Source organism: Macrobrachium rosenbergii, chromosome 25 (assembly GCF_040412425.1).
Source record: "Macrobrachium rosenbergii isolate ZJJX-2024 chromosome 25, ASM4041242v1, whole genome shotgun sequence".
Taxonomy (NCBI): domain Eukaryota; kingdom Metazoa; phylum Arthropoda; class Malacostraca; order Decapoda; family Palaemonidae; genus Macrobrachium; species Macrobrachium rosenbergii.
Window position 1 is genome coordinate 34,499,752 of NC_089765.1, and position 14,125 is coordinate 34,513,876.

General features: G+C 39.7%; 1 pseudogene; it reads left to right on the plus strand.

Moving 5' to 3' along the window:
- Window positions 1–1,036: 1,036 nt before the first annotated feature.
- LOC136852222 (glutamyl-tRNA(Gln) amidotransferase subunit A, mitochondrial-like) overlaps window positions 1,037–14,125 on the plus strand; it is a 34,678-nt pseudogene continuing 21,589 nt past the window's right edge.

Below are 14,125 nucleotides of genomic sequence, written 5' to 3' on the forward strand. Positions count from 1 at the left end.
CGATAAATTGTCTTGAAAATCCATGGATAGGTAACCTCATTTCTGAAAATGACGACCTGAAAATTGTAAAGGAAATGATAGCCAAATATGACAAATATAAACACTATATATCATCAAATGCACACCACAAATGTCGAAATGCTATCTATGATAGAGGACAAATTGTGTAGACTGTATAGCCGTTGCAAAGTATAAGACTCTTACAAGCCCTATCAATGCTATAAATTATTTGGTCAAGCACAACAAATTGTATAAATGACCAAGCTTGCCAGATGTGGCTCAAAATCACAAATCAAATGAATGTGCTAGCAGCATCTTCAAGTGTAAAACTTGTGTAAAGAAAGGCCATAGTGATACTAAACATAAAACATATGACGACAATAAGTGCACTGTATATAGAGAATAATGTGATGAAAAATGGAAATAATAATCTTCTATGCAATTTAATAAACATACAGTCCGTAGAAAATAAAACTAGCATACAAGAAGAAATAAAAAAAAAAAAAACTAAAGGCTCTCATATTCTACAGGAGCTACGATGCTGACGAGAAAACACTGAAAGCCAATCATACAGTATATAAGGAGCATCTTATTTTGAAAACGTACAAGGGACGCCAGAGAGGGAATTATCCCTATGGAGGGCTGTACATAAAACCAAACAAAGTGAAAGTGAAAGTGACTGGGTGGATTTGCGAGGTGATCCTTCGAGATAAAAATAATTTTGTTAAATTTATTTGGAGAATTAATACATCTTTTATATGATTAACTTTAAATCTTTATGTGACCATAATCTTTGTGTATGAAAACTCATGTGAATGAGAGTGAGGAAATTGTCACCAATTGTAAGGTCGTGGCGAAATGAGCTACGTGGAAAGAATACCCGTAAGTATTGTCTTCCTGCATGAATGTTTTTCCATACTTAATTTCTTTTATGTGTTCTGTATTACATTTTAAATTGGGTGATCCTGTAAGATTATAAACAGATCTGCAATGACAACAAGAGTATGTAGCCTTTTATCACTATAATGTAGAAAGAAGAAGATTTGTTTACTTTCGAGGGTTAACTTACTTAATTCGTAACATATCTGCTCATACTGTACTGGATAGCCAATGCACACACTGGAGCTAAAATAACGGCACCAAAATTTTAGAAAGACTTAAGAGGTAAATTTGGGTGCCTGCATATTTTTGCAGAAGACCAAGGAATTGGCATATCTTACCAAGGATTTTAAGATATTAGACTTAGGAAAGACAAATGTGTATAGGTCTAATGTAACCGCGCATTCTAAAACTGGCGAAGTATGACTTTTAGTATTTTTTGTGCGCATCTGGTGAATTTGACATTCATTACCCGATTCAGTTCTTGATTAATCCATTACAATCCCCTCATGGCCTACATCCTATGCTGAAGAGGTTAAACCCCAGTGCGAAGCCGTACCTTTATGGGTTTGGTCGCGTAATATAACCCGATGGGTAGAACTATTCCGCGGCGGCGACTGCCTTCTAACTTAACTTTTTCCACAGTTTTTTGGTTGCTAATTATGAATTTACCTTTAATTTTTGGCGCTCGAGTGTAATTAACCTGTAATTAACCCCTGAAGTCCATCCAACAAGGGGTTTCCATATGCGATCTTCACAAGACAGAGTACGGCCCCGTCTGTTTCGAACATTCATATCCTGTCCGGCAAGTGCAATAACTTCTTAACTATGGGTACCTCCCCCCGGGCCAGTACTAAACACAGTGAAGGGACATTCCATTTGGCCGACAACAAACAGATGCACCGCCAGTATCAGAACCCTAAAAGTGTAGAAAAACCAGTTGAAAAAACGGTAAAAGAGGCGCGGAGCTAATATATAGCATTACCACCTGATGTCCTAAGTTAGGTTACTAAGTTTGGTTTTCAAATATCCATGTGTTTAAATTGGGTCCATCTTTGTTCCTTTCTCATCCCAAAACCTGATTTCCCATTATGTTACCAATAAACCCCACTTTTTTTGTTAGATGTGGCTTGTGGTAGGTTGTTTGTAGTGGGTTAAACGAGAATTTTCATAGAAATATTATGTAATCTATCAGAACTACAATAAAAACTCATACGAAAACTACATTCCACTAAGCCTAGTTTCAGAATGAACGGTAAAATATAAATGAATAGCTTACTGTACTTACCAGTTAAGTTAAAAGGCTAGCCTAGGATAGTGGGTGGAGCAGAGATAGGCCTAGTCAATACATTATTACAGGAAGTTAAATTTATTACAAAACAGGCCTGTTTTTCTGTCTGCTTAGCGTACGTTATATTTTATGCATTTTTAAGCACCAGGCCAATAGTTGGGGCAAACCTACCATTTTTGTATTTCCTCTACCCAAATACTTAACAATTATCAGTGAGGTCCAGTTAGAAATCAAGGTACAGTACAGTATACAGTAAGCCACTGCCTTTTATGTAGTATTATTTCTAGTGTGAGCTGGGAATGGTTGTTGAAGGTTGGTACCAAGGTGGTTGACTGGTGGTACATGAGTGAATAGCGGAGTATCACCATCTCACCTGTCTCTAGAAGAATTGGGAACCAACAGCAGACAGGAGAAAAGGACCCATCTTTGCTTTCAAAAGAGTACCTTGAGAGGTAGGGATAAGAATACGCTCACAATAATCCAAGTACCTGGCCCAACGAGAAACTTGAACTCCTGAAGTCTTGTCTTAATCCTACACTGGGTTAGTAAGGTACCAGTGGCTCGCATGTGAATGTGATCCTGCTTAAAGACTCGTCAAAGTTATTTGGTACCGATCACACAGGGGACATAACAATAGCCTCTTGGGTGCAAGACTGCACCTGATGTGAATTGTGAGCCTGCAAAAACCTGGAACTGGAAGGGAAGGCATTGCTAAGAGATGTTCTGGAAGTGAAGACTGGCAGGAGCAGGCTCTCATGCAGGAGAACTGAAGCCACTGCAACTTGTAGTGCTGCTAGACCAGTGGTGGGAAGGAAAGTGATCAGACAATATATGATCATCTAAACTAAAACTGAAGGAGTATCAGTGAATCTGTTTAACTTGCAAATTATCTGGAAGGGTGTATGAGGTCATTTTAGATGTGCAAGATACCCTGATCCAAGGACTAGAAGCATGATTATTTTTGACACTGATAAGTGCATGAACATGCTCAACCTGACAGGATGAATTCCCAGAGGGAAGATACGCGGGAATTTGCCATTTAGCAATAGACACACAATCTAGGAGTTGCCAGTGGGAGATCAGTGATCTGCTAGAGTATTACCTGTGAGGAAAACCTTTTAGATAGCTGTCGACTTTTATTAACATCAATTCTTTCCTTAGGAACCATCACAGGTACAAGCAGGCACTGATAATAGCTCTTGTAACTAGTCCCTGTGCTGGCTACATGTGCTAAATGCTGAAGTGCACAAGCTTATGGGTGGTGTACCCCTATGTGCATAGCAATGACCTCCGACCCCCTCAACAGTAGCCACTTGTTTTCATAAATATAGGGGGGGGCTTGAGTCATCCAAATCCCAAGCCAAATCCACTGATAAATCCTGTAAAAGTTCATTCAAGCTGTCCTCCATATGTTTCAGTAAGGTGGAGAACAAATGGTATTTCAGTTTTTTCACTTTTGTCTTCTGCAAGACAGCTGCAGCCCACAAGAAGGAGGTCTTGCAACTGACCTTGATAAGGTAACATTAGAGGCAACCTTAAAAGGCTGCTGTAGAGAAAATACCTCCATATGAGGCCAAGAATGCCCATAGCACCTCCTTCTGATATACAATTATGACTGATCATTGGTCCAAAATATTCATATATCGCAAGTTATTTCTTGTGAACAAACCTGTCCTTTAAATAAAAATCCACACTGTTAGTGTGGATCTTGCTCAATGCTAGAGATGAAACTATTGCATTTTTACCAGCAGTTCCAATGCATCTTCCTGAGCTAGTTTGAAAGAATATGCACTGATGCCCTGTGGCAAGTTAAATGAGAAATCTTAGATGTGGAAATGTGATGCTGTAATAATAGGTAAAATTACAATAAGTAAATTACTTGCTGGCATTAATGAGAAAATCATGACAAATGTTGAAAAAACCACTAATAATTTAACCAGGCTGTGATATAAAGAGGCATTTTAGTATGATACAAGCTTAGTAAAAGACATTAAATGAGTGATGCATTGCTTAATATTGTATATATATGTTAACAAAACTTTATGAAAATATGCAAAGCCAAGAACATAAACAGCCTGACATTTCTACATCATTAACATTCCAACCTAAGGCTATCCAGTTAGCAAAGATGAACAGAGCAGATGCTTAAAAAGGAAAGGAGTCACTTACTTCAACAGCTTCTTCACAGTATATAAGTAAAGACTTCCATATCAAACACTTATCACTTTTATTTTATTGGTTTTAATAAGAAAAATGATAAAAACCCATCCCATCACTAGAGTGAAAGTAAAGTTTACAAGGTATGAATTATTTAATGCCAAAGTGAATTCAGAAGTGAGAGAGGCATACAACATTTAAAATTTTGGGAGCAAACAAAACAGGTATGCATGAGTTGACAGATACTTCGGAAGATTTCATCACCATTTGGGCACTTCGGAGCCTCAATGTGCAGATAGGTTGGTAGCTCATCTGCTTTTCAGTGAGTCTGAAAAATGAGCTGCACACATTTAAGACTATTGTAAGGTGATGGGTGGTAAAAAACAAAGCACATTATGCAAGTGCAGTAATAAAAGATTTGTAATTTTCTTAAAGGTGTCCTTTTCATTTAGCTATGAATTGCTTCGAAAGATTTTATCACTGCTGTAATATTTTATTAAAATTTTCCTGTATTTTTGCAGGATAGGTGATGAGTTATCTTTCTGGCTGTATCAAAGATGCTGCTAAATTGCTGGAACAAAAATTGCTTTCACCTGTGGAACTATGCAGAGCAGCTGTACATCGACAAGAAACCATTTCCAGATTAAATGCCTATGTTCCTACAACCCTTTCGAAAAATGGAAAGACAGCTGCAATGTCTTCTTTGAAAAGGTCTGTTATACTGTTTTTATATTCGTATGATTATAATACTGCTCCTAATATAAAATTTTACTTGATTGTTATACTAACTGTTTGGAGTTTGATCTGTGATTTTGGGAATTAACTGTTATATTTTTCAGATATGAAAAAGGAAAAGTGTTAGGTCCCTTAGATGGTATTCCAGTAGCCTTGAAGGACAACTTCAACACTGCTGGTATTCAAACAACCTGTGGATCACGAATGTTACAAAATTATGTTCCCATATATTCTGCAACTGTTGTGAAAAGATTAGAAGCTGCTGGTGCGGTTTTTATCGGCAAAACAAATCTGGACGAATTTGCCATGGGTTGTGGAACTGTTGATTCTATGTTTGGTCCATCAAGAAATATTTATCGTTCAGGAATTGGGTACAGTTTCCAAGATGTTGATGGGTGAGTTACTGTAAATAACGATGGGTTTAGGTGTTATCTACTATAGAGATGTCTGATGAATAGGTACAGTAATAATAAATTCATATAAACTATTATGGTTATTAGTAGTAGTTTCCAAACCCAGCAGTTTAAATGTGCCTTACCTTGCAGTCAGTAGCTTCTCAGATACACAAAAGAACAAGAACTTTCACTTGGCCAGGTACCCTCTGGGCAGCACCTTTTGTGGTAATATTGTAGTTAACTTGTTCCTTGTGTATCTGCCAAGCAATTTACAACTTGCTGCATTTGTTTCTGACGTCTGTCAGTTTAGCAATCGTATATTTTTATATTTTCTCCTCATCCATGTTGTTTTAGGAGATTTCAGTATTTATCCTGTTTTAAATGTGTGGGTATAATTCCCTGCAATCCCTTAAGTATTGCTAATATTCCTCCTTTGCCAGTTAGAAGTGCTAGTAGCTCTATGCCAGCTTTTGTAAGTACATTTTTTTTTTAGTAGCTTTTATTTCAATCAGATGTTCCAAAGTAGAGATGTATTGTTTAGCAGCATTTTTTAAAATAATAACCATCACTGGTTTGAAATGTTCAAGTCTTAGTCATAAAACCAAAGAGGTGCTGATTACTAACAGTATTTATTTAGTTTATCTTTAGCTTATGTTTTTGTGCTGATAAGTAAATAAGTGGTAATGGAGTAAAAAAGAGAGAGAGAGAGAGAGAGAGAGAGAGAGAGAGAGAGAGAGAGAGAGAGAGAGAGAGAGAGAGAGAGAGAGAGAGAGAGAGAGAGAGAGACTGGCAAAAGTCACAGTACAAAAAAAATACAAAAGTGATTTGTGAATGTGAGAGCCCTTTGTATTGAACTACTTGCATGGGCACATAATTCAAGCAAAACATTCACGTAACAAAAAAAATTACCAACTAAAAGAAGATTGAAAAGTAATTGAAAGAGAAACAAGATTTGAGAGACCTGGTCTCTTAAATCTTAATCAGCAAAAGGGTAGTTGAATAAAGAGCTTGAAAGAGTGATTAGAAAAATGCTAAACCAGCACACACGGAGGACACCAACAACCTTGACTATAAAGATAAAATGCACAGCAAATAGAATATCATTACCCACAAAGTATCTTTGACCAGATACCAGCAGGAAATTAATTTGGTGATTTAGTCCCCTGACTCTTGTTCAAGCCATTGTTGTAGCTTTCTCAGCCCCTACCCAACAAGCCTGCATTTTGACTTAGGTTCAAAGTTGGGCTTAGGTTAGAGGAGAAATGCATTGGATGATGGGTCTCTCCTTGTCTTTTGCTTTCTTCTCAACTGATTGTAGCCCAAACCATTTTGTGATGGTCAGGCAGATAAAGGTGAGCTACAAAACTGAGTACCTATCAGAAGACTGACGCTGATGATATGTCCAATCTATCCTTTCATAAACAAAGGGAGAGAGGCATATAGCAATATTATTCATCTCAGGATGATGACACTTCTGACTATTAACCTTGATTTCCCATTCTTGTGTGGAAAAGACAGATATCCCTTGAATCTTTTCTAGAGGATGGTTTGGAAATAGTGAACCAAACTTGGTCACAGGGCCCTATCAGCTTCTCACATCTGATGTGAGGTTTTATAAGTTACAGAAGTCAGACTTCTCTGCTCATACACATGACCACAAAGCTAGTATTTCTTGGTGGTGATGGACCATCCCTACAGTCTCTTGTATTTGGCACAGACTGCTTGGGATGTGGGAGAGGTTTCTAACCTTATCTGATTCATTTAGAACAATACCATTCTCATTCTGTGGGACAAAACATTCCACCTAAGGAATGAGTCTTCATATAAAATCTGAGAGTTTGTATCCTTTTATTGTATGAACTAATCATAAATTCAAGGTAATCTGAATTTTTCCTTGATATACAAACCCAAAATCTTTTATCATAATCGAACCTCTGACTAACCATACATTTGACCCTGCTGCCAAAGTGACACCTGCCCCCAGCTAACTACCCTTTTACTGAGCTTCATGAAATGAACCGGCTTCCTTTGGGGAAAATGTACTTCATCTTTAATTTGTAATATCTGAAGTCCAGTACATGTTAAATAAGAATTAAAGTATTTTTTAACAAAGCTTATATGCCATATCTGCATGTTTATTTGATGCCCAGTGCTTTTATGTATTTTAAATGCTAAGGCCTTCCCTCACAGGATCAGTGCCATCAAAATTGCTGTTGAACTGCCAAGTGGAGACAGCATAAAAAATTAGAACACCTTTCTTACCCTTTGTAGAATGCAGCACAGCTTATCTGAAATTCTGGAGGATTTTTTGGATGATGAAATTCCTCCTTCCCTGAAGGGTGTCATATATTTCCTGGCTTGTGCTGATGTTCATCCAAGTTTGTGCTTGTGGTTCTGTATGCTTACACTTCGTACACCAATGTCACTGAAGGTACCAACACCATCAACTCACCTGTTTTGTGCCCCTTTGAAAGTATTCTCTAGAGCCCATTTTGTCTGTGGCACAACCTGGCTAGGGTCATGGGTTCTTACTTCACTGAATCATGGCTTGTGTAGCAGCAGTAAGCATGGTAGCAGTACTCTGACAGATACATACTGCTAGTCTGACAGATACATTTCTTTTTGCACATTGTGAAGGGCACCAAACCTCTTTTATAATAGGCAGTGTGCCAAACATATCTCATACTGCATGATTTTTCATGCCTATCTTTCTCACCAAAAATAGGTGATGCAAAGCCCATGGTGGATTATATGTAAAAAGAGCAGCATGGTACTCAGTAGTCTCTTTTGAAATAAGCAGTGCACAGCACCCCCAATACTATTTTACTGAAGGCCCATAGAATTGACTACATTTCTTTCAGGAAATGTCCAGCAAGACAGCCTGTGGTGAAGTTTATATGTAACGTCCTCTGTGCTACACAGTCTCCTGTAATATGCAGTGTGCCAAGCACATATGCTCACTGTTGAACAGTTGAGAACACCCAAGTCAGACACTGGCTGTTGGTTAAGATTACATGCTATGTTGCTTAGCCCCTCTACATGCTTTGATTTAGTAAAACCCCCTTGTACAGCTGCCTGTGGTAACATAATTCCTGCAGTCACATGCCTTACCCTTTTGTGGATCATCATTCAGCTTTAGTGCTCTTGTGTGGTTACTTATTGCCTCTGCACCATCAAGGATGTGTGTGCCATCACCACATTAATGGTAAGTTTATTATTATTACTGGTGGTGACTTCCAATGGTTCTTCTCTGTAGGAGAGATGCACCGCACTGGCCATTCTCAGGCTGCAATGTAACCTTGGGCCTCTTCAGTAGTTAACCTGTCTTACCCATGGGGTGATGTATGTTGCCAAAGGTCACCCTTCTCAAGACAGCACAGTACCATAAATTTACAAAGTATAAAGTACCTGCTTCCTGACCCCACACTTGTAGTAATTTTCAGCAACAAATAGAATAAATTCACCTGTCATTATAACCATCACAGGCAAGCACTGCCTAGAGGGATACCTGGCCATGTGAGAGTTCTTTCGTGTGTATGAGGAGCTGCTGACTCCAGGATTGGGCACGTAAACTGATGGGTCTGTTATTAAGATTTGTTCCTTCAGGAATACATACCATTGCCTTTTATATGAGTATATTCCTCAGTTTGGGCTAGAATAGGTCATGAAAACTTGGTAGCAAGGTATTCAATTAGTGGTAGGTGCGTAAGTTGGGATGGGGAAAGTTACCTAAGATGTTTTGCTGTGTTCTTACCTACCATGAAGTTGAAACTTCTTTAATTTTGTTTATTGTACGAATGGTTTTTGTGTTTTTTCTTCATAGGTTTGAACAAGAACAGTGAACACTGAAAGGTGTGAAGGATATAAGTGGGTGTTTGGTAGCTATATGTCCTTGGTGTTAGTGAGATCAGATTTGCTGTTCTGCATTGGTGTTAGGAGTGTGCAGGATGGTCTCCTTTGCAATGGAGAGACACAGCAGCAGGAGAGGAAGGCCAAAAGATGTCTGCCAGTTTCTTTGGTGAGGATTAATCCACCTTCAGTACTTCCAAATCTTTTTGGCTTTTTTTTCAGACTGCCCTCTATGCTTCCCTTCCTTCTGCTCACAAGAGGGTTCTTATCTTGAGGGTAGGTGACCAACCCACACTTACCTGCAATGCTGACCTAGGTGTGCATGCTGAGCTTTCCCCAGGCGAGACAGCGTGTGTTTGTGATTTGCAACCTCCTAGCAGTGCTGTACCGGTTGCTTTGCTGGACTACTGTTGGGTGTTTTTGCCTGATATTTTTAGCAACATGTCTTGCCTGCTCAAGATTAAATCTCAGGAGTCCTTGCTTCTTCCTTCTTGGAGGGTTGGTGACAGCATTTGCTCACCTGCAGGTGGGACATCTGCCACAGGTAGGGTTTACACCAGGTTCTCTGAGCATGCTCATGAATCAGTGTCTCCCAATTTGCTACTGAAACATGAGGATGGCCCATGCTCATACCTCTTCCAAGGGCTGCAGAGATTTGGCTCTACTTTCTCACTTGGCATGAGTATGTTCCCAGGCTGTGTGCATGCAAACAGAAAGTTGTGTGCAACATGTTGCCGCTGTACAATACTGCTGGTATCACGTCTATCTGTATGCACATGATCATGTGAACCCCCAGGTGGTGCCCAGTGTGTCAAGAACTTCTGATGCACTCATACATAACATCCAGAGTGTGCTTGTAACAGGGAGTTCATGCATTATGATACTGTCAAGTGTCATGGTGAGCCATGTGCACCTGATTGAGCAGACACTGGGGTTTTCCAGGTTCATCCAAGACCCCTGATATGTATGTACACAGTATTGCACATGAACACTTTACTGTAGCTTCTAGGAGTTTCGTTTTGGTTTTGACCTATCATATGAAGTCTCTGTGATAGATGACCATGATTTTGAAAGATTATGAACTAACCTTGAATTCAACAATTTGTAACAATATGTCTGAGTTCTCATGCCCCCAGTCTCAGAGCACTCACCAAGGCAGACAGGTTCCTCCCATCTTTTGTGAAAGGACCTAAATCATGCCATGGGGAATCAGGACCTACCTCCAGAATCCTTTCAGACAGAGCTGGAACAGGTTTTTCAGAGATCATTTGGTTCATTGTGATCTTACTGTGAGCAACCATTACCTTTGTTGAACCCACCTCATTGATAGAGCATACTCTAGGTATTGCTATGGTTGTTGGTTGCTCGTGGTGTCTTGGGTCAGCATGTTAGTCCATTCTGTGAAACAGAAGATTCCCTACTGTCCAGCAGATCAAGCAAGCTAGATTCCCACTGTTGACATGTCAGAGGAAGTTCTACATATGCTTTTCTCTAGTCATGTTTCAACTGAGAGAAGTCTTGATCAGTGGAACAGATCAGTCTTGGCTTCCTCTTTATGCTTTCCGAAGAGTAAAGTAGAGGGACCAGTGGAGAAGAGGTATTCTGATAGCTGGGACACCTTAATCCACCATGTGTCTCTCAAGTCCTTTGGGGCAGCCATGCCTTCTGTGTCTGGTGTTGGAAGGGGTCTCCCCTCCTTAAAACCAAGACAAGGAACCCAGACCTCTTCCTATAGTAAGGGCCAGAGGCTTCCCAGCCTTTTGGACTTCCCTCTAGCTCCGGCTAGGAATTATGAGTAATAAGAAGGGGGGATGCTGAGATTTGCAGTTCCCTTTGCCAGCAGTCATGAGTAGGGGGATTCCTTTCATGCCATTGTGCTGTGTGGCAGACAGGGGTAGGTCCCTGGGTATTATGTGTCCTTTGGGAAACTTACAAACCACCTTTTAAGGACTGATGCCCTCCCCTATCATGTTTATGGGTACTGTTCTCAACCTACTCTCCAGAATCTCCTTAAGCTCTATCTCCTGTTGGCAGAGGTGAAGAGGATGCTGGAGAAGGATATGCTGGAAGTCACGGATTACCACTTTTTGGGCTTTTACAGTTGTTTCTTTGTGGTGGAGAAGGTGAAATGTGGCTGAGGAGTGGTTTGACAATCGCTCACCCTTGAATGAGTTTGTCCTACAGACTTGGTTCAAGATGGAAAAGATATGCTCCATGCTGGATTCCATCAGAGATAATAACTTCATGTTTTCAGTGGATCTGAAGGGTGCTTATTTCCAGATGCCCATTCACCAGTCCTCCAGTAAGTAGCTCTGCTTTGTCTGCAAAGCGACAGTCTATCAGTTCACAGTCCTGTGCTCCAGTTTGGCAACAGCCCCCAGGTGTTCATGTAAATATTTATCCTAGTGTTGGCTTGGATTACATGGACAATTACCTAATTCAGATATCCTCAGATGGAACAGAGACCACCACCTCCTGACATTTTTCCTAATCTTGTGGATTGAGAAAACAGAAAGAAGTTGGAACTGGTGCTCAAGAAGCAAGCAAATTACCTGGTTATACCGACAGAAACAGCAGCAGCGAGCATCTTTCCATCAGGTTCTTGCATCAGCCAGTCAAAGGTTTCAGCACAGTTCCTGTTACAACAGGAAGAACAGCTTTGGCAGGTTGTCCTTCATCACCTGTTGTCTGTGGGGAAACTTGTTTTGCATGGGCACCTCAACTGCATTTGCTTCAGTGGCAACTGAAGTGGCATTGGTATGCCTCACAGGACCCCTCCCTCTCAGCTTGTGCCCTTGAGCAGGAAAGTAAGGGAGGACCTTGCCTGCTTATCCACACATTTTGAGGCAGAGTCAACTACACTTTACAAGGGAGTAGATCATCTCTGACTTATGTCACAGTCTTTCATTGGTTAGAACTACTTTACTATAGATCATAGACTTCTCTACCTTCATCGAGAAAAGCTCCTCTCACTCCCTGTGAGGAAGCCTTGCTCTTTCTTCCTCTGCAAAGTGGCAGTAAGGCCAATTGCATGCTGGAAGGGCCACAATGCAGGCAGACTTCACAATCGTGTATCCTATGTTAGAGCTTCAGCTTATAAGGTGTAGTTTTCTTTGGGAAAGCTATTATCCGAACTCATTAACTTATGATTGACCTACAGTATATACTAGCTGTCTTCTGACTTTTGCTACCCTATCTTTAAGGCAGTACTTGGTTCTCCAAAGTTTTCCTAGAGTGAAAGTTCAGATACATCTCACTCTGACACTATGACTCAGGGCCATTTCAGTCTTGCATCCCGATGTCAGGTTTTATAGGGGGCTACAGGATTCATTGTCCATCTGCTCATGATCATAACCAGGAGCATGGCATCCCCAGGTAGAGATGCAACTTGCCAGTCAGTTAAGAGACTATCCTCTCACCTAATGAGTGAATTTCATACGTGGAAGGTGATGGTTTGTATTCCCCTAGGAACAAATCACAAATTTTAAAAATATTTTATATTATTCCTAGGTATACAAACCATTACCTTTTATCATCATCCCACATCAGCCACCCCCTATAGTCTTTGATGCCAAAAGAAAAAGTTCTTCATGATAACAGATGAGTGGTGGTTCTCCCCTCTCATTAACCTACTATCAGTTAACTGCTATGTTACCAAGTTTCAGTTGCCAGTTACAGCTCGTGAGAAATACTCCTACATAAAAGGCTCAAGAAAAATACAAATACAGTACCTGTAACTTAAATCTATGAAATTTTCCTTTTAAAAATCATATTTATCTACAGCTGAGTGATTGTTTTATTTGTAATTAATTGTTCATTAAGGAGAATTATTCATGTTTGATGGATTTAATACTTAACGGTCTCTTTAGGAATGATGTTACAAAGGAAGTACCTACTGGGAGCCTTGCTGAAGATGACTGGTATATAGCAGGTGGTAGTTCAGGTGGAAGTGCTGTAGCAGTAGCAACAGGCTCAGCGTTTTTGTAAGTGTTTTATATCAGGTACTTCACATGATTTTAATTTTTTAAAGATTTTTTGAGACAATGGAAATCATGTTTTTGAATAATGTAATTTATTTGTAAAGAAATAGAAGCCCTTCAGAGTTTGTATAGATTATGAACCTATTTTCTTTTGTTCATGTTTTACACCTCAGTTACGGCTATCAAATTCATGCCTAATAGCTGCTAAATTAGTGAAGCTGTAGTTGTATGGTATTTCAGATGGTAGTGTAAGATTCTGTGCATGGTGGAAGATAGAGAGAGTTAATGGAAATTTTGAGAACTGTGCCTGGAAGGTGAAATATAATTGTTGACACTTTCGGGAAAAACATGCACATTTCTCCATGAGAGTGGTCCTAATTGCCTATTGTATGCCATGAGCTTGGAGATTTGGTCACAACTGCTATGAGCCAGAAGATTTCTATATATTACTCCATCTTGGACCCATTAGCTTGGGAGATGTACGGCTTTTTTCTCCAGCAGAACAATTTAAAATTTTATCATTCCTGAACTGAAGCTATCCATTGTGACTTCAACAAGAATGATTCACTGACCTGCAATATTTCTTATCATTTATTTTCATCATAGTTTTCATGAGCTGACCTTTCATCTATGGAGTTATGTAGCTATCCTTTTGACAAAACAGATTTCTAAAATAAGCACTTCCATATCCTGCCAGTGAAAAGGTAGTTTTATATAAGTAACGTACCAAATAATTACATAGCTATAGTTTCTACTTTACGTGGCAGCTCAAAATTCGAAATTCGCAGTAGCACTCTTTTGTTTTGGGTGTAGGTATACTGCCCTGCCCACTTTCGGGG